The sequence below is a fragment of the Lepidochelys kempii genome, chromosome 8 (genome assembly GCF_965140285.1).
Source record: "Lepidochelys kempii isolate rLepKem1 chromosome 8, rLepKem1.hap1, whole genome shotgun sequence".
In the NCBI taxonomy this organism is placed as follows: Eukaryota; Metazoa; Chordata; order Testudines; family Cheloniidae; genus Lepidochelys; species Lepidochelys kempii.
In genome coordinates this window covers 32,431,556-32,453,732 of record NC_136387.1, presented here as the reverse complement: position 1 = coordinate 32,453,732, position 22,177 = coordinate 32,431,556, and positions in this window count along the sequence as shown.

The window sequence follows — 22,177 nt, the reverse complement described above, 5'->3', positions numbered from 1 at the left end:
AGATTCCAAGGCCGGAAGGAACCATTATGATCCTCTCGTCTGACCACCTGTATAACACAGGCCATAAAACTTCCCCAAAATAATTCCTAGAGCAGATCTTTTAGAAGAAACATCAAGACTTTATTTAAAAATTGCCAGTGATGGGAAATCCCTATGACCATTCCTCTGATCAAGCCACTTGAAACATGGACAAATAGAACTTGCTTGCTTACCGATAGCAGTGCTGGTTTACAGTGCTTGACAGCTATTGAACTGAGCATAATCTACTGCAGAGGTTCTCACCAGTGGTCCGCGAGCTCCATTCAGGTGGATAGTTCCCTCTAAGGTGCGCACCTGGGCGGCTGAATACGAGAGAATGAAGGGCCACCCACCTAATTAGTGGAGTCACACAGGTGTGGCTCCACTAATTAGGTGCCTGGACCCTGGACAGGATGCACATGTAAGGTGAGGTGGTGGCCTTGTAGGAAATAGATAGTAGGTGGGAAGGGGCAGTGGGGTAAGAAGAGTAGGTGGGGGGAATTTGGGACGTGCAGGGCTGCAGCGGCCAGAGAAAGAGGTGACTTTCCCCCGCTCCAGGGCTGCACCTGTGAGGGAGAGATGGTCCTCCTTCCCAGACCCAGCTCGGGGACTGCCACAGTGTGTGTGTGTGTGTGGGGGGGGCACATCCATCGCATTAGAAAGGTAAGACTACTGATATTAAAATATGAGTTGCGTGCTTTTATTTGTAGAACAAAAAAAGTTAATTATTTTTTTTAAGATAGCGCTTTTATCCAAAGCACTTTACAATAGTTAGTTAATGGTACAAACGACATTTGGAAAAGATCATTAAGTGGTCCGCCGATACCCTCAGCAATTTTCAAGTGGTCCGCAAAAAAAAAAAAAAGTTTGAGAACCACTGATCTACTGGACTAAGTATGGGATTCAGGTGACAGCAGTGTCAAGTACTTCAATGACTTATTTAATATTCACCCTGCCTGTCTGTAAGCCCAGGATACACATTAGTGACATGGTTTTACAATGTATAATTTGCATTTTCTTTTAGGTCTCAGGAACCTGTGCTTTTCCATCCCTAGCAACCAAAACCTAAAATCCAAATGAACCAATTCAGGGCTCTATTGCACTGCTGAGGGAGAGCCTGGCGTTGGGAGTGGTGCAGAGATGCTTGCACGAGCAGTAGCTCAGGAAGGCATTGCACAGGAAGAAGATTCACTGTCTCTGGGAGTTCTGAGGAGCATGGCCACAGAGCCATCCTTGAAAAGAAATGTGTTGAACTAGTTTGCAACCGCATGCAGCCATGAACTACGCTCTCTGCTGCCCGGCATTTCATTCTGCGGATTCTTCTACAGAACTATAGCACAATCGTGCAGCCACTAGCAAAATATTTTCCCCTTCCACTTTTAGCTTTGCCCTGGTACTCACCTTACTACCAAATACTAGGCACTCTCTGAATCCACTAACAGCCAACTCAGTCACTGAGGCTAGCCATGACGAGTCACCCTTTTTGCAAACAGGACTTCCTACTGAAAATGACCTGAATGACTTCCTTGGGTGGATGCTGCTTGTCATACAGATAAATGAACTTTGGAGGCATAGCTGGAAAAAAAAACGTAGAGTTGATGCTGAGGAGTGGGGGATGGGAGGGGAGACTGCTGTGTAAGGAATGAAAAGCTTGGATGAAAACCTGGCTTCGTTGAATTAAATGGCAAAACTCCCATGGATTTAGATGGGGCCAAGATTTTGCAACATCTCTTAGCATAGAAAGCACACTGTCAATTAACAGACCCAGCAATTGCTGTCATTATTTATTACAAACAGAGCTGGGTTAAATTTTTTGACTCATTTTTTTGGCAAAAATTGCAGATTGCAGAAATGTTTTGATATAAATATTTTGCAAATTTTTATAGAGTTCAGAAAATTGTTTCTGTTGAGGAAAAAATCTAAACAAGTCAATGTTTTGTTTCAACATTTTAAAAGTGAAACATTTCACCTTTTTGTTTCAAAAATACTTTTAATTTTATTTTTTGATAAAAGGAAAAAAGCTCAAAATTGCTTCATTTTAATGTGTTCAGCTGAAAATGATTTTTTTGACTTTTGATTTTGCCAAACATTCTGAAAAATTTCATTTTAGGGTTGATCCAAAATGATTTTTTTTAAAATTTTTCAGAACTGCCAGCAAACTAAAAAATCCATTAATCACTTAGCATCAGTCAAGCACCAGTCTGAAAATCTAGTCACTATGGAATACACACACTGGGTCAGCATGCAAGGAAAATGAGCTCCAAAAAACACCTGCCTTGAAATACAAGCCTCCCCTACAAGCCACCAAAAATAATCTACCCAGTCAATGCCTAGCTGTCCTGGAAAAGAGAGACTCCTTGCAGCTAAGGATATCATAGACCTGGAGCAGAGCCAGGTGTCTGGGTGACAAGCATGTGACCAATCCTGAGGAAAAGAAGAAGAGCTGTGTTCCTGCTAATGCAGAGGGACACAAAGGGACTCAGGGTTTCTGAATGACAGATTTCAGCAGGCAGCAAAGAACCTATGATATATTATCCCATCCTCACCTGCTCCTTCCTGTGCATTCTCAGGAAACTCCACCCCTACCTGATAGCAGGTACTGAAAACAGAAATCTCCAGGTCATGCATTTCATGCCCATATAGTCTGCAAGTCATATTTCTGCTGAGTTTTCTTCTAGTGCACAGGTTACAGCTAGCCTGCACATTGGTACATTCGATAAAGCTGATTTGCACACCTTACCTCTGTGTCAAGAATCTATCAACATACTCTATTTCACTATCAGTGCATCACTACTTCAGTAATGGAGAGACACACATGTTGGCTGGAGCTGCTGGAGGGAGCAGGCCCAAACACAGCTGGAACCTGGCGTGAGGGGATTGGCCCAGGGAGCAGGTAAGGGGCATGGACACAGCCAGGCTGCAGGAGCAGCCTAGACTCAGAACAGAAGTCATGACCAGAACGGTGATGGACACCACAGAGACGGGGATTCACCCTTCGAGCCTACCCTGCACCCAAGCACCCATGACCAGCAAGTGGTGGGATGGCCCCTGGCTGGGACTAACAGTCTGGGGCTGGGGGCTGCATGGACTGGGTCACAGAGCATCCCTCTGCTTAGCTGGGCACTAGGAACTATTCCTGCGGGGAGATATGTGTGACTACCCATAGCACCCCCCAGTGGTCCCTTATTCTAACTGGGGGTTTGTCTCCACCCAGACACAGGTGCTGGTTTACAGCTGAGTGCAGGGCTAATCCCTGCCTTCTCAAAGACTGTGGAAGGGAAGCAGGGTGTTTGGGCCTTATGGGAGGCAACAGGGTTCTCTCAGGCATGTGACTTGGGAGTTGACAAACCCGGGAGGGCTCTCACCCAGCTTATGAGAACTCAACAGAGGCTCCGACACAAAATTCTCTCTAACCAAACCCCATCCTTTCCTAACCCCCATTTTGAGGATATGCCTCAGAAATGGCTGAGTTTCCAAAGGAATTGTGGGATTTTGACCCCTTCTCCCATAATTCCCTTGGACTCCACAAAGTGTTACAAGATGCCCCTTAAGCCATTGCTTCAAGAAGTTCTGCCAAAGAATGTAAGATCGATACCCAGAAAGCAGTGCAGCTACTACTATGGATTTGATTGCCATGTGTAGGCACCGGGTAGAACTGTACTTGAAAGAGCGTGTTTTGTGTGGATACCCTGTACTAATATGTTTCACTCCACTGCATTCCCACCAGCTCAGTTACCAATAGCATAGACACAGCATTACCCTCTACTAATCTCTGGGTACCTAGGGCCCAGATACCACCACGATGGGTGCATTATAAATACCTACCGAGAGAGGAGGAACATAGAAAAGGACAAGACAGATAACATTTATAATTTTTTTTCTCCCCTAAGTGCTAAATAAAATCGAAGGAGACAAGTCCCAGCAGCGGCACAGGGAGCGGGTTTGCTTCGTGTGTCTGTGTAAACACTGAGGCTGAGCCCAGGTATGGGGGCAGGGGGTTCTGACTCTTGATTTCCTCCTCTTTCTCTTGGACAAACTACATTTCACTTTTATTGAGCATCTTAAAACGCTTGCCAGGCATTAATCAATTAACTCTTGCCGCACCTCTGTAAAGTGGGCATTGAAAGGAAGGATGATTCAGCGGTTAGGGGGCTAGCCTAGAACATTGGAGAGGCCTCCTCGTCTATGAACTTCTGTGACCATGGGCAAGTCACTTAGCCACTCTGTGCCTCAGTTTCCCACCTGTAAAATAGGGCCAACAGCACTGCCCTTCCTCACAGGGATGTTCGGAAGATAAACACACTGAAGACTGTGAGGTGCTGTGGTGATGGGGGCTACATAAGTACCGTTGGTAGATCATTACCTCATTTCTCACCGCTTGTTAATTGGGCAAGCACAGTTTCCACTAGCACTATATCTATCCCCTGATTTTTACAAAGTCAAATCCATAACTTTGTTTTCACCTTGTTATCCATTAACTTGCTCTCTAATTAGTGCAATTCTTAGCTATTCAAGTCCATGTGACTTAGCTTTATTACCTAAATCTTTAATATAATGATCCAGGATGTCACCAGACAGCTGAATTTGGAATTGCCAGCAAACCAATAAAACCCTGCTACTCACCCAGCTCTCCTCTGGTCCTGACACATGTACAGCTGTGGAGGATTTCATACACATTTCAACTTCTCCTCAGTACTGCTTACTTCCAGAGAAAATGGGAAGTGTTGCAAACACCTTCATGAGATCATAGCCATGTTCATTTCCAGGTGAGTAGATGAATTTGCTCTTTTTTTTCTGGATGACAGCTTTTTTCGGATGCCATATAAGAAAGGTGCAACAAACAGGAGTATCACCAAGACACTGAACTTGATTTCCTGTGCCAGCCCCCTGTCATGGGTCAGGGATACAAAAGATTAATCATTCTGCCGCATGGAAGGGATGAGTATCCATTACAGCCATGTCACCAAAACAATTCTTTTCAGTAGAGCTGGCTGGAAAATGGAATTTCTGTCTAATGGGAAATTCCGAGATTTCAAAATTTGGTTTTGTCACAAATCAGGCTGGAAAGCTGCACATCTTTTGTGAAATGACACATTTTGAACTATTTCATTGTTATTACTTTTATAGTCTATTATGGCTTATAATATAACAAAAGTCCAACTATGTTGATTTTTACATTGTTTTATATCATAAGTCAAAATAAACAAATTCCCATCAAAAATGTTGATGACATTGATATATTCCCACAAAACATTTCAGTGTAACCAAATCAGCTTTTTCTGACAGAAAACTGTGCCCTTGCTCTAAACATTTCAACAAGCTCTGCTTTAAATGGACTCAATTGAACATTTAAAAATGGGTGTATAGCACTGTTAGGTTTTCCTCATCCCTACTGCTTATTGCTTTCATGGCTAGTGAGGGGTCTTTATATCAATTTGAAGGTTGTTGTCACAAAGCAAAAGGCTAGAAACATGCTTTAAAAAAAGCAGAGCAGCAGAGATTCAGTTTTACTTTTCTAGATCACCTGCCCCAAGCCTGAGGAGTCCAAGGTCTGGCTTTGCCCGGAAGCAGCTGCTGGGGGAAGGAGCTTCTGCATGGGGAGAGAATGTCTGGAGGGAAGAAGGGACGTCAAAGGATTTTGCAATGAGGATCTGGGCTGACCAGAATGATCTCATTCCCACAGTAACTTTCTACCAGGGTTCATGACCCTGAGCAAGTTTTGTCAGTACCTGGATGGATTTGCTATCCCAACAAAACTTGACAACAGGGCTGGTTTCTTAGGGTGGCCCTACTGCAAACCCAGTTTTGTGCTCACACCTGGTTGAGGGTCCAAATTCCACCACTTAGGGGTAAATTCCTGGACCCACTGAAATCCATGGAGATTTTGCCACTGACTTCAAAAGGGCCAGGATTTCACATTGGCTGTTGAAGTATCTGAACTGCAAGTTTAATGGACCATAATATCTTAGGCTTGGTCTACACTACAAAGTTAGGTCGACATATGCCGCATTCATTGTCATAATCATGTTCCTATTATGCCTCTGGAGTTTAGGGCAGTCACAAAACTCCTCCACTCCTGTCTGTTTCTGGCAAGTCTTTCAATTGTTCCCCAGCTGTGCCCCAGGTTTTTCAGCTCAGCTTCCACAGCTCTTCGCCATGTTGTTTTTGAGTGGCCTCATTTTCGCTTGCCTTCAGGTGTCCATCTTATTGCTACTCTGGTGATGGAATCAGTTTCCATCCGAAGCACATGACCGATCCATTTCCTGCTCCTCCTGACAATGATGGTGCTCAGATCCTCTTTGCTGCACTGTGTCAATAGACCTTGGTTTGAGATTGTTCTGGGCCAAAAGATAGGAGGATTTTTCTGAGGCAGGTTGTATGGAATGAAGACAGTTTGGACATGTCATATTTTCTCATTCCCCAGCATTCTGCACTATAAAGTAGTGTCGAAAGTACGCAGCTCTGATAAAGCTTGAGTTTGGTTTTGATATTGTATTTTGATGATTTCCAGACTGTATTTAAGCTTCTGAAGGTGTTCCTGGTTTTATTGATTTCGTTCTGTATGTCCTGGCTTGTTCCACCATCCTGGCTGATGATTCTGCCCAAGTATGTGAATGTTTCTACATTAGTGAGAACATAATCCTTTATCTGTACTGGTGATGGTGAGGCAATATTAAAGGTCATGATATCTGTCTCATTGTGGTTGATTTTCAGTCCAAATATGCCGTGTTAGGTCAAGTTAATAATGTATGTGTCTACACTACGAGTCCCTTCCGCCAACCTAAAGGGCTTCTAAAATCAACTTCTGTACTCCAGCTCCATGAGAGGCGTAGCGCTTGAGTCGACATCCACATGTCTACATGGGGATAGTGTAGACACTGCATTGTGTAATTCTAATGAATTGGCTCCAGGAGGTGTCCCACAGTGCTCCGCTGTGACCACTCTGGAGAGCACTTTCAACTCCACTACACGTCAGCCAGATACACAGGAAACTAGTTAAAGCCCTGGGAACATTTGAATTTTCATTTCCTGTTTTGTTGGCGTGGAGAGCTCATCAGCACATCTGACCATGGATGCACAAGGCCGCAAACGTGCTCCAGCATGGAGCACACAGGAGGTGATGGATCTGATTACCGTGTGGGGAGAAGAGTCTGTTCAGGCACAGCTCTGATCTAGCAGAAGAAATGCTAACATCTATGCCGAAATCACACAGGGCATGGAGGAGAAGGGCTACAGCAGGGACAGGCAGCAGTGCCGCGTGAAAATAAAGGAGCTTCGCCAAATATAGCAGAAGAGAAGGGAGGCAAACAATCACTCTGGTTCTGAGCCACGGGCGTGCTGCTTCTATGGGGAGCTGCATGTGATTCTTGGTGGTGACCCCACCACTACCCCAAAATGATCCGTGGATACCTCCCAGGAGCCCTGGGTGACCTTAGGCAACAACGAGGAGGACATTGTTGATAAGGAAGAGGAGGAGGAGGAAGAGAATGCGAGGCAGGCAAGTGGACGATCCATTCTCCCCCACAGCCAAGAACTGTTTTTAACTCTGGAGCCCATCCCCTCACAGGACCAACTGCTGGCAGAATGTGATGCCGGGGAAGGCACCTCTGGTGAGTACACATTTTCAATCAAACTGTAGAGTTTACATGCTTTTATTTTTAATGTTGAATCTGAATACAAAAAATTGGGGTAGTGGTTATCATTGGCAACTCCAGCTACACAGAGATGTTCCCTGAAAAAGACTATTTATGGGCAATGGGGTGGCCCTGGAATCCTCCCTGGAGATCCCTAGGAAGCTTTCACGGAGGTACTCTACAATCCTTTGCAGAAGGTTTATGGGAAGGGCTGCCTTATTTTGTCCACCATGGTAGGACACTTTTCTGTGCCACTACAGTATTAACTCTTCTGGCATCATTGCGGCACACAACATTGCAACATAAGGACTGGATCTGTACCCAGACGCTTGCAGCATCTGCTCCCTTTCCGCCTCTGTTACCCTCAGGAGAGTGATATTGCATACGATCACCTAGGGGAAATGGGGGAAGTTTTAAATGCTAGCCCTTAAACCACAAGCAATTCGACAAGTGAATTCTGGGTCACACAACCACACTTTCCCGAGCATGCCCTGGTTGTGCTGGGAAGGGATCATCACATATTGCATCCAGCATTTTAAAAAAGGGGGTGGGGCTTGCTTCCTGTTTGTCTCCTTTCCACCCCAACCCAGTGCCACTTTTGTAAGAATCAAACTATTTGTGGGGCTTTACGCTGGTGCCTGTCCTCAAGCACCATCACGGTTGGTGTGGGAAAGGGGGCTATTCTGAGGTTGGAACCACTGACCCCTGTTGTCTTAACAAAAGCTACAGCACAAGACCATTCTCCCATGCCTCCTGGCCTTACTCACCATGGCTGGAGCAGTAAACCAATTCTTGCAGTAGCCAGCGGTTCTGCTTATAGTGTGGCTTGCAGGGGAGTGCACTGAGGGGGTGTTTCTTTTATAAAAAGATTTAACCTTGCACCAGAAACAATGTATGCACTGTCAATGCTACCCTTATGCTTTGTGTTCCTTGCAACTGGAACCTTGTCCGTCAGTACATCCTCCACACTGGGACAGGGACTTTCCCAGATTAGAAGAAGGAAAAAGAAGACTTGGGAGGACATGTTCAATGAGTTAATGCACACCTCCAAGAGTGACAAGATGGAGCTCAGACTATGGAGGATTGCACTGTCTGACAGCCTGTACAAGGAGAGCGAGGAGAGGAGTGCATGCAGGGAACACGAGCGTGACACGCAGGATGAGATGGTGCGGATTATGAGGGAGCAAACAGACATGCTGAGGTGTCTGGTTGAGGTTCAAGAAAGGCAACTGGATGCTAGAGTCCCGCTGCAGCCAATGCTGAACCTGCAGCCATCATTGCCAAGTTTCATATCCTCCTCCTGCAAACGTCCTAGGATGCACTCAACACCAGGGGAGGGTACAAGGACCAGAAGGCGCCCATTCCCACACCTGTGATTGCGGTGTAATTGTAAGCAAGCTGTCCTTCTCCCCCCCGCCGCCCCGGGTTATCAGCCCTTTTGCCCCAGGTTATCTTACTTTTCTTTGCTGTCTCTCATTGTTTGTGTGCATAATAAAACTTAAAGGATTGAGGAGAAAAGGTTCTTTATTCATTCAGCACACTGTGGTCAGCAAGGATGTAGTTTACAGGGTAGTACTTACAATGAAGGGACAGCTCGATAAGGAACAACACACATAAGTGTAACATCACTGAGGGTCACTGATGAAACTAGTTTTCAAAGCCTCACAAAGACACAGTGCCCCTCAATATGCTGTTCTTATTGCCCTGGTGTCTCGCTGCTCAAAATTGGCTGCCCGGCGATCTGCCTCAATCCCCCACCCCACTGGAAGTTTTTCTCCCTTTGTTTCACAGATATTATGGAGCACACAGCAACAACAATGGGGATATTGCTTTCACTGAGGTCTAACCTAGTAAGCAAACTATGCCAGCAGGCTTTTAAAAGTCCAAAGGCACATTCCACCACCATTCTGCACTTGCTCAGCCTATGGTTGAACCACTCCTTGCTGCTCTCCAAGCTGCTTGTGAATGGATGCATGAGCCATGGGAGCAAGGGGTAGGCTGGGTCTCCCAGGATCATGATTGGCATTTCAACATCACCAGTGGTTATTTTGGAGTCTGGAAAGAAAGTTCCTGCTTGCAGCTTTCTGACCAGACTGGAGTTCCTAAAGATGTGAGCGTCATGCACTTTTCCTGACCATCACACTTTGATGTCAATGAAATGGCCCCTGTGATCCACGAGCACTTGCAACACCATTGAGAAGTACCCCTTTTGGTTTATGTACTTTTTGGCAAGGTGGTCTGGTGCCAAGATAGGGATATGCATTTCGTCTATCGCCCCACCGCAGTTAGGGAACCCCATCATGGGTAAACCATCCACTATGTCCTGCACGTTTCCCAGAGTCACTATACTTCTCAGCAGAAATCTGATTGCCCTGGCAACTTGGATCACAACAGAACCCACGGTAGATTTACCCACTCCAAAATGATTCCCCACTGACTGGTAGAAGACTGGCATTGCAAGCTTCCACAGAGCTATCACCACTCGCTTCTCCGCTGTCAGATCAGCTCTTACTTTAGTATCGCTGTGATTCAGGGCTGGGGAAAGCTCTTCACACAGTTCCACCAAAGTGGCCTTACGCATTCGAAAGTTCTGTAGCCACTACTCGTCATCTCATAGCTGCATAACTATGCATTCCCACCAGTCAGTCCTTGTTTCCCAGGCCCAGAAGCAATGCTCCACCATGTCAAGGTGATGCATGACTGTCACCAGCATCTGCAAATCGCTCTGTTCCATGGCTTCCAGCACGGCTGCTTGTGTGGCATCACAAATGCTGCAGGATAAGGCACGAGGTGTTTGTAATGCTCACAACAACAGGGTACAGCTGAGCGGAGTCCATGCTTGCCGTGCTATGGCATTTGCATGTGTAACCCAGGCCTAGGAAAAAAAGGTGTGAAAAAGACTTGGTTTCTTTGCCATTGATTTCAGGGAGAGAAGGAGGGAGGGAGGGAGGTAAATGCATCATGGGACTCTAACACCATGTTCCCATAACCACCCGCACAAATGCTTTGGTCCCATAAGGCATTGCAAGCCCAACCCATAATTCTACTCGGCTACATGCTCTGTGGGATAGCTACCCACAGTGCAGCTACCCAAGTCCTGCCAGTGAGGATGCACTCCGCTGACACTATGAGCGTAGTGGCGACACGCAAAATCAACTTGCTTAAATCGGAGGCTCAATGTCAACTTAAATAAAATCTGTCTAAATTGGTAGTGTAGACATACCCTTAGTCAGCATGATGCAACTGAAGCCAAGGGGAAACCCCTCAAAACAGAGATAATCTCCTGTAGCTGGATAGATTCAGGAGGCTGCTGTTATTTCACAGGCCTCTGACTTTCCCTCTCCACCAATGCACCACCTAAAGTACTTTAGCTGCAGAATGTAGGGTGCCAGATACTCAGCAACACCAGTGTAAATCCAGATTGACTCCATTGACTTCAGAGGATTTACTGGAATTACACATGTGAAACTGAGATCTAAAGCTGGCCATGCAGTCAGATATTGTGGCTGGATTTGAAGTTTGAGGGTTTTCTGAGATTTGTGTTTGTAAAGAACCTCCCAAGTAAAGCTGTAGGAGTTGATTCATTGCCAGATTTTGCCACCAGAACCGGCACCCCAGATTCAACTTGTGCAGCTTCCATACACTGACTGCTGCAGAGTTCAGCTAGCCCTGCACAAGGCACTAGAGGTGAACAAGGGAGCAGATTTTTGCTTCAGCTTAAAATCTGTGCACATAAAAAAAAATGCTTCCCAGTTCTTCACATTTTACCTGCTCCAGGTATCTGAATTTTAGACACATTCAATAATTATTTAATGGACATGCTAGTACAAATTATATGGTGTGATGATTTTTTAAAAATGACTTCGCAAATCCGGACATGCAAAATTTGTTTAAACATATATTTGTTAGCCACAATTTGACTTAGCTCTACATGACACTTGGCACTATCCCTCAAGTAATCAGATCAACTTCAGCAATGCAATCTGTTTGCTGGCTATTCAGTGAGGCTCCAGTGACATCTAGTGTTACAAATGAAAACTGTGTACATCGTAGTATATACAAGTTTAAAGTGCAAATATTGGTGCTATTGTATAACCCGGTATATATTCATACTATTATTCACTGCTTGAACAAACATGGAATGAGCAATATAAATATGAGTTCTCTGGGTTCACAAGATTAGTTAGTATTCCCATGTTTTTCTCCCTCCACAGGAAATTCATTTTACAGAAACCAAACCCGTTTGTCTAACTAAAGGGGAGTTGATGCTATGGGGAAGCCTGAGCTTTGTACTAAGGATACAAGAAGCTCTTAGCAGTAGTAATTAATATTGTGTCAGTAGGATAAACGTGATGACCTGGGAAACTATGGGTTGGTTAGCCTGAGATCAGTCCTGGGCAAAATCATGGAAAGGTTGATATGGGGAACAAATCAGTAAAGGATTAAAAGATGGGAGAATGATTAATGCCAAGCAACATGATTTTAAGGCATATATGACGTGTCAACCAAACTCGATGATTTTTTTTTTTTTGAAATGGGAAGAAAAGTCTGGTTAGTAAAAACAATTGTATTGCCAGGCATTTGATTAGCCCTGTATGACATTCTGCTTTTAAAAAATGAGTAGTAGACAAAGTCAATGTAGCCAATATTAAATGGATGAACCCTAGTTAACTGATAGCTCACAAAAAGTAACTGTAAGTGGGGAATTGACATTGAATGGGCATGTTTTTGGGGGGCTCCCACAGGACTCTGTTTTTAGTCCAATGCTATTCAATAACTTTATCAATGTTCTGTAAGAAAATATACAATCCTGGCTGGTAAAATTTGTTGATGACACAAAAATCAGTGCAGTAATAAATAATGGGGACAAATCAGTTATACAGACTGACTTGGTTTGCTTGGGAAGGTGGGCTCATTTGAACAACAAGCATTTGAACTAGCCAAATGCAGGGTCATACATCTAGGAATATAGAATGTAGATCCCACTTATAAGATTGGGGGTTGTGGGGAGACTGTACCCTGGAAAGCAGTGACTCTGAAAAGACCTTAGGATTCTTGGCAGATAGCCAATTGAACATGAGCGCCCAGTGTAATGCTGTAGCTAAGCAGGAGAATGTGTCCTCAGAGGTATAAATATGGGAATATAAAGCAGGAATAGGAAGGTGAATGGGACACTGGTGAGACCATTACTGAATTACTGTGTCCAGTGCTGGGCCCACATTTCAAAAAGGATATTGAAAAATAGAAGGGGGTTCAGAAAAGAGGTACAAGAGTGATTTGAGGATTGGAATATGGTGAGAGACTAAAGCAGCTCAATTTATTTAGTTTATCCAAGAGCAAGTAAAGAGATGACTCAATCAGGGTCCCCTCTATTCGGCACTGGTGAGGCCACATCTGGAAAATTGCACCCAGCTTTGGTCCCCCCACTACAGAAAGGATGTGGACAAATTGGAGAGAGTCCAGCTGAGGGCAACAAAAATGATTAGGGGGCTGGGGCGCATGACTTACGAGGAGAGGCTGAGGGAACTGGGCTTATTTAGTCTGCAGAAAAGAAGAGTGAGGGGGGATTTGACAGCAGCCTTCAACTACCTGAAGGGGGGTTCCAAAGAGGATGGAGTTAGGCTATTCTCAGTGGTGGCAGATGACAGAACAAGGAGTAATGGTCTCAAGCTGCAGTGGGGGAGGCTCAGGTTGGATATTAGGAAAAACTATTTCATGAGGAGGGTGGTGAAGCACTGGAATGGGTTACCTAGGCAGGTGGTGGAATCTCCCTCCTTAGAGGTTTTTAAGGTCAGGCTTGACAAAGCCCTGGCTGGGATGATTTAGTTGGGGTTGGTCCTGCTTTGAGCAGGGGGTTGGACTAGATGACCTACTGAGGTCCCTTCCAACTCTGTTATTCTATGATTCTATAAGTAATCTAGCACAAAGAGGCATAATGAGAGCTTATAGTTAAGAGTATAGGAGTACTTGTTGCACCTTAGAGACTAACAAATTTATTAGAACATAAGCTTTCGTGGTCTACAGCCCACTTCATTGGATGCATAGAATGGAACATATAGTAAGAAGATATATATATACATACAGATAAGTTGGAAGTTGCCATACAAACTGTGAAAGGCTAATTAGTTAAGTTGAGCTATTATCAGCAGGAGAAAAAAGCTTTTGTAGTGATAATCAAGATGGTGCATTCTATGCATCTGATGAAGTGAGCTATAGCCCACAAAAGCTTATGCTCTACTAAATTTATTAGTCTCTAAGGTGCCACAAGTACTCCTGTTCTTTTTGCGGATACAGACTAACACGGCTGCTACTCTGAAACCTATAGTTAAGAGCTGCAACTAGATAAATTCAGACGAGAAATAAGCTACACATTTTTAACAGTGAGTGTAATTAACTATTGGAACAACTTACCTGGTGACATCGTGAATTCTCCATCACTTGGAGGTGGGGAGGAGGAGGGGGAGAAAACCTTTTGTAGTGATAAACACCCATTTTTTCAGGGTCTGTGTGTATAAAAACATCTTCCATATTTTCCACAGTATGCATCTGATGAAGTGAGCTGTAGCTCATGAAAGCTTATGCTCAAATAAATTGGTTAGTCTCTAAGGTGCCACAAGTACTCCTTTTCTTTTTGCGAATACAGACTAACACGGCTGTTACTCTGAAACCCATTACTTGATGTCTGTGAATCAGGACTGGATGTCTTTCTAGATGCTATGCTATAGCTGTAGTTATGGGCTGGATGCAGAAATTACTGGGTGAGGTTCTGTCATGGACTCCCAGGTCATGCCCACTGTTGGCCCTGTGCGGTCCCTGGCGGGAACCCCCTTCAGTGTGACAGCCCTTCTCAGGGGTCCACTCTCTCTCGGGGGTTAAGCCCCTCCGCCTCCTGGAACCACACCTTTCTGAGCCTTAGCATGCCCATCTCTCACCGTGGGCCCCCTCAGGGAGTCCACTCGCTCCAGACCCCCAGGTCCTCCCATCCCAGAGGGAATAATGCAACCCTGTTCTCTTGACCGGAGTGACTCTCAGCCAGCATAAAACAGGAGGGAGTATAGAGCGTCTGAACACAGCATAGGAAACTCTCAGGAACCTCAGGCCTGGCCTCCCACAGCACAGCACATCCAAGTCTCCCCTGCATCCAGATGGGCTCTGCCTGCTTTCTCTCTCTAGTCCCAAGCCCCACTGCTTCCCAGCTGGGCATCTGATATCACCTCCACTAAGTCTCGCCTCTGTCCGTTGTTTTCTACCCTGGTAAACAGGGTTGCCTGGGCCTCTTCTCCTCTCTTCCATCCTCTGGCCCACTCTGGCTGGAACTGGCTGGTCAGGTCACCAGGATCCTCTCTTCCCAGCCCATTGTCCTCCCACTGGCCAGAACCGTCTGTGACTCCTGAGCTGGGCCTCCCGGTCACCAGGTCACCAGTTGCTGAGGTATCCATTCTCCAGGCCATTGGCTGGGGTCCCACGTTCCATTGCCTGTCCTCTGTAACAACAAACTCCCTCTCCCATCACCTCGTTAAACCAGTAACACCCAGGGAAACTGAGTCCCACCCCCTCTGCATGCAAACCATTGGAAAAAACAAAGACAAATCAAGAAAAACCCCCACTTCGTCACAGGTTCTTTGAACTGTGTTTTGGAAAAGGTCAGACTAGATGATCATGGTGGTCTCTTCTAGCCTATGAATCTAGTTATCCTAGCTCATTTTCACTGACGCTTCTAAGCAGAATGTGCGGCCAATAAAGTTTTAGTCAGAGTCAAATGATTTTACTCATGATGGTCAAGCAAGGCTGAATTTATTGCAAACAAGTTCCCTGTTCCTTGGAAGAATTATTCAAAGGCTGGTGCTGGTAAAAAAAAAAAAAAAAAATCTCAGAAACTCACCAGAATCCAGTAATCCAGGGACAGATCTTCAGTGCTTCAGCCAAAGAGTAGTCAGCACAGCTATGAGGGTAGAAGGCAAAGGAAGCTTTTGGACACCTTTATCCTGGTCATGGAGCATCCTGGCAGCTAGGCTGGTCCAACGGGCATAAATTAGAGTAGTATCTAGACTGGTATAATTTACATTAGAAAGCAACAGTCCCATGGGGCCATTCTGACAGGGACTCCCATAACCATGCCCCCTGACAGGTAGATGGGAGAGGGTGGTGTAGGAGAGATTATGTTTGCTCCACATTGTCCAAGTGTGAGAGAATTAACATATATGAGAATATAGCCTTGGTATAAACTTATAATTATTTCTGGTTTAAATGGAATGAGTGGGCTTTAGCCCACGAAAGCTTTTGCTCAAATAAATTTGTTAGTCTCTAAGCTGCCATAGGTACTTCTCGTTCTTTTAGTTATATTTGTATCTGTGTGGGAGGTGACAAGGGAAGGAAACAGATTGGCCACCACTGAATGAAATGTAAGTAGGAAATCTCCATTGCCCTTGAGACTGTGATCTAGATATAAATAATAATTTGGTATCAATCCTACAATATTTACCCACCTAAGAGTTGATGTCACTGCCATGGATAAAAATTCTCCACTGGTGGTTTGTAACTAAACAAGCAGCTACATCCTTGAACTTCCTGTTTTAGGATTTATAAGGATTTTCTCTGTTAATCTCATGCTTTGCCTGAATTGATGACTTTAAATTGTAAGGACAGACTTACCTACTGAGAGTTTCTCGAGAGGATCTGCCTTTACAATCCCAGCCTGGTTTTCTTGCGGGGAATTGGGCTCATTTGCTGCACAGCAGGAATTGAGCTTGCTTTCTACCTGGCCAGCATCAGGGTTCTGAGAAGATCCTGGCTTTCTGGAAAGAGGATTCCCGAGTTTGCTATAAATATGGAGTCTGTGTGCCATAATGAATGCCTTGTGTGTATGCAAGTGTTTTCAAATCAATTTAACTTGACTTAATTTGGTTTAACCCCTCATGTAAACAAGCCCTTAACTGCAGTATTGCTGCTAATTTGTTTATTTGACATGACTTTGACCTCAATTTGATTATAGTTTAATCAACTATAAAAGAAGAGTTTTAAGTGGTGTAACCCTTCTGCCAGGTGGAACCAGCAGCAACAAGCGCGGGGTTCAGTATCTAGGGGTTCCTTTTCAACAATACAACACAAAACTGGCTGCAGCCCCCACTCAGTGACCTGGGACAATTATACAGCACCCCCTGGGCACCTCGAAGAGGCAAAACTTCCTCTCTCGCAAGCATAGAGTCTGAGTGTAGCAAAACCTTTTAATAAAAGGAGGGAAGTAGCTCAGCATTAATTTGGGAAAACACCGCAACTAGGGGTTCATAAAAACAAACCATGAGCAAAAGACCCACCCCCAAGTCCCCCTTTCCAGCAACCCAAAAGTCCCTTTAACGTGCCCATTCCTTCTCTGCACCCCACTCACAGTTGCTGTCCTTGGCCAGTGCAGCCCCAGAGTTCAGAGGCTCTGCAGAGTTCACCTCCCATCCTCTGTGTGGGGGTGGGGATGGAGGCACCTTCCACACTCTGCTGCTCGGGCACTCGCTCCTTGCCCCAATGGCTGATTGGCACGCCGCTCTGCAGCGCTCTGCTCTGGCTTTCTCCACCAGCCACCCTGATGGCCGCTTGCCACGCTTCTCTGCCAGCTGCCCTGCTGGACGCTTGCCGCACCTCTCTGCCAGCCGCCCGGCTGGCCACACACCAAAATGTCTTCAGCCCCACCCCCACTTAACACAACTCTCTGTGATTTCAGCTCGCAGTGATTTCAGCTGTTAATGGGGGAGCCTCACTGCTGGTGCACACTGGGAAGTCTCTTGCACTAGAGACACTGTCCCAAAGTAGGTCTAATACTTAGACCTAGGTATCAGTGATTTCAGCTCTGCAGCATGTAACAAGACTCTCAATTGAATCTAAATTAGCTCTTTTATTATACCATGGAGAGAGGAAGGGTATCTGGTTGGTGGATCTTGCCCACATGCTCAAGGTTCAGCTGATCACCATATTTGGGGTTGGGAAGGAATTTTCCTCCAGTGCAGATTGGAAGAGGCCCTGGGGTTTTTTTGCCTTCTTCTGCAGCATGGGGCACGGGTCACTTGCTGGAGGATTCTCTGCACCTTGAAGTCTTTAAACCATGATTTGAGGACTTCAATAGCTCAGACATAGGTGAGAGGTTTATTGCAGGAGTAGGTGGGTGAGATTCGGTGGCCTGCATTGTGCAGGAGTGAAGGGTTCATGTAGCGTTCATGCACCTGGAAACAGTCAGGGCACACCCTGACTGTTGTGTAAAAGCAATGCACACATTGCTCTGTCCAAGGACATGGACCATGGGAACATGGACCATTAAAAAGTCAAAATAAGGACATCAACTGTGGAAAGCTTCCTTGGCCTAGGCTCAAAGCCTAAAAACAAAAATTGTAATAAATAAAGGCTAATAAATAAAAATATCAATCAAAATCATATTATTTAGTTTGTTAATGCCTTTTGCAATCAAAATATATAATGCACAATAAATAAATAAATAAACTAACAAAAGCAATCCCGTCAGCAAACCAGCCTGCTTGCTTGCCTAAAGCCGTGTCCTGTCTTGTATTAAACCGCCACATAGGAGGTCAGAATAGATGATCATAATGGTCCCTTCTGACCTTAATATCTATGAATCAATGAATCTATAAATGGTGCCTAGGACCCTTAAACAGGGCCCACACCACCCTATCCCAGATAGGTACAGATCCCTATCCCCACCCTCTCGCAACTCATTGGGCTTTGGAACCCATGTCCCCTGCCTAGCGAGTGCCATTCAGTTAAGGGGGAGTCCCTCCATTGGGATATCCTAGGTACAGTTCTGCTGCCCATGGTTCACACAAGAAGGATAACAACCCTTTATTTCTCTGTGACGTTCCCCTTGGGTGTTATCTGGACCGGTGATCTGCTAGATCACTCCAATCCTTGACTCTGGGAGCCAGACTTACCCTGCTTTGCTGTGAGAACCCCCACTCCTGAGCTGTTCACGCACAGCCTCTGGCATATAAGCTGCTCCTTGGATTTTTGTAACCGAATGACACTAGGCAATATCTCCGGTCCCAGATGCAACTCTAGGAAACTCCATCTTGCAGTGTCCAGTAATGCCCGCTGGACACTGAAAGCTTATATGAGTTAGTACATATCAATTACTTTGTTAAATTGACAAAGCTTGTTCTCCCAAGGGGAGTTTCTGACACGCATCAAACCAAACACACTGCTTTAGGTAGAATAAACAAACAGATTTATTAGCTATAAAGATAGATTTTTAAGTGATTATAAGTCAAAGCATAACAAGCCAGATTTGGTCAAATGAAATAAAAGCAAAACGCATTCTGAGCTGATCTTAACACTTTCAACGCCCTTTCAAACTTAGATGCTTCTCACCACAGGCTGTCTGGTTGCTCTTCAGCCAGGCTCTCGCTTTTGATCAGAGCTTCAGTCACTTGGTGTAGTGTCTGTAGAGGTACATGGAAGAGAGAGGACGAGCATGGCAAATGTCTCTCCCTTTCTTTCCTCTTGGCTTTGTCCTCCCGCACCACCCTGCTTCAGAGTCAGGTGAGCATTACCTCATCACAGTCCCAAACTGACCAAATAATGTTGGGGGTGACTCACTGAGAGTCTAAGAAATCCTTTGTTACTGTCTAGGCCAGCGTTCTTTGTTCCTGTGAGGCTGGGCTGGGTTTGTCCCATACCTGCCCTGATGAGGTGTGAAGTGCCTCTCTGCTCTTGGAGAGTTTTTGTCTGGGCTTATTTTAAGCCACGAGGACACATTTTCGGCCTCATAACTATATACATGAAATTATAACATTACTGTAACAATTACTATAACGTCACTATAACAACAATGTTATGTGTGTATCATGAGCATTCCAAAGACACCCAACATGACAAATTTTGTATTGTATACTACACAATCATTTTACAAGGATGAACATGGGAGCGCTGGGTGTTCCCCTGAGGTAGAGAGTGTCACATACTTCTGCCCCAATAACAAGGAGACTGAGTATCCAACACCAGTTACAAGTGATCATTTGGGCAAGCAATCCCATCATGCTGAGCATGTAGGCAGGGTGGGTGTGTCCATGCAGCCGGAATTAGCTTCTGAAGTCTTTTTCCACAGCTGACCACTAGATGTCAAGGGAGAGCTCATTCAGACTCTGCTTACAGTGGTTTTCGTTTTAGGGATAGGATTTATTGATATTATTTTTAATAACATTTATATCAAGGAGTCATTTTTCTTTCCACTAGCAATCCAGGTTGGAACCATTGAAAATCTTTGTCCATAGTAATTGAGTCACCTAGGAGTCTAGTTAGTGTCTCTAAGTTAACCCTATGATGTGCACACAAGGATCGTCCCAGGCAGGATGTGTCTGGCTCCGTTGGGTTTAGTTTTGCTTTGCAACATCAGAGTGGTGCAAAGAAGCTGAATGGTGCAGAACCAAGCTCATAAGATACTGACTGAAACTGGTAAAAGACTAAAATTGAGGAAATAAGTTAATTTAAGATAACAGTGGTCTCCAGGGGACAGTGTTATCTTCATAAAGAGCAAGATCACAGTGTTACCCTTGCTGATGGGGGTTGTGAGTGCTCAGTTGCGCTCAGGCACCCATGTTGGTTGCTCCATGGACTCTTTTCTCCAGTTACAGCTATTTCAGCTGGGGTGCAACTTCAGGCTGCCCTTACATATGCTGCATGATGGATTGATCCTCAGCATCTCCAGAATCAGGCAGCTGCAAGCATAGGTGCTGGAACTAGACGATGCTGCCTCACCCCCTGGCTTCAAGTGGTTTCCATTATAGACAGGCTTCACAGTTTGGTTCAATGGCTCTCAGCACCCCCACTATAAACATTGTTCCAGCACTCTGGCAGCAAGTCAATTCCCTACTCTGCCTGCACTGGCCCTACGGCTGATGCAGGGAAGAATTAGGGCCTATGGCTCCTGACTGGAATTATCTCTGGCTCTGATTGGTCTGGTTGCTGAATATGGAGAGCAAAGGGAGAACATATCCTCTATTTTTTGTAGAGATTCCAGCTATTATGCTTGCCTCAACAACACATGTAATCATTACTAGTATAACACTTTGTAACATCTGCAGTTTGTAAAGAAACTCAGCCCCTCACCCCCATCCCTGTGTGTCTGCCACTATCTTCCCCATTTCACAGCAGAGCAATCGGAGGTACAGAAAGGTAAAGTAAATTGCCTCACGTACCAGAGGGTGAAACCACACCACTGATGCCCCATATAAACCCTTAGTGCAATGATTAAATAGCCCTGCACATGGGTTGTCTGATCTTTGGCCAGATGTAGCCCAAGGATTTCTACCAGAGCGCATCAATGGTAGAAGCTGAATTGGCTCAGACTCTGTTTGTACCTACTAGCTCACAGCCCAGCTCAAGTTCCCCCTTCTAGTAGTGCCTAATCTACATACAGAGCCACCATCTTAGCGCGAAGGTACACTCTTTGGACAGTTCCCAGGCAGAACCTCAATCTCACCTCCAGGTGGTGTAGTGGGTGTCAACAAGCTTCCAACAGCACACAGGCCTATCTCATGACACATCCAGCAATCCAGCCCCCTGGCTTTGGCCTTCCCGCCACCTTTGGGTAAGTTTCAATTACTGCTGATTTGGGGCGATTGGCTCTGCTGCTAATGACTGTAAGTGGGGATTTGGTAATTCCTCCTTTGCTGTTGTGGCCAGTTAGAAGAAGTAGGCCACATACTTCCAGGATGCACCCATCTGGCAAGGACTGCCTGGCTCCTTCATGGTCTTGCACAATGCTTTTCCCGCAGCTACTGAAGACAGACTAACACGTTTGATTTGATTGTCTATATAGATGCAATTGCTCTTTTTCGCTATCTGTGCCTAATTCTCACTTTCCTTGCCAGACTCACTGTCTGGGGATGAATGTATTGTAGACTACTCTGCGAATTACACATACAGATCAGGACAAGGGCAGGTGATGATTTTTGTTTGCTTCTTGAAGTGGAATTGTGTGTACAGAAATCCTGGCTGGGCCTGCTCCTGTTATACAAACCCCTCCCCTTTGATTTCAGTGTGACTGCACTATATGAGAATGGACTGCCAAGCCAGTCTCTCACTTAAGCAAAGCCACTGTTTATTCCAAGGCTAACTGCTCACATCTGCCACCATGACCAAATCTGCCTCAGCTTTTAGCTATTGCTCCTTTTGCAGCAGCACCAATTTCATACAGAAGTTCTTGGGAACATGCTTTGCAGAGGTATATGGAAACATGTGGTTTTAGTTTGGCTACAGGGAGGGGCAGCTAAACAGCAGAATGAGCCTGATCTTCTGGTCTGAGTGGGAGGGGCTGAGGAATAAAATGAGAAAGACAGCATGGGCATGTGGCTGTATGTGCAAACTCCACTGTGCCTTGTCATTCCTACAGGCAGCCTCCTGGTAAAAGTTACTTCAATGCTAATGAAAAGTGCTGGATTAGCCCCAAACCCTTTTAAACCCAAGAACGGGTAGAAGGCAGGCAGCATAAGTGCAAATTTCTCCACAGTGACAGGCCAACGTACCTCACC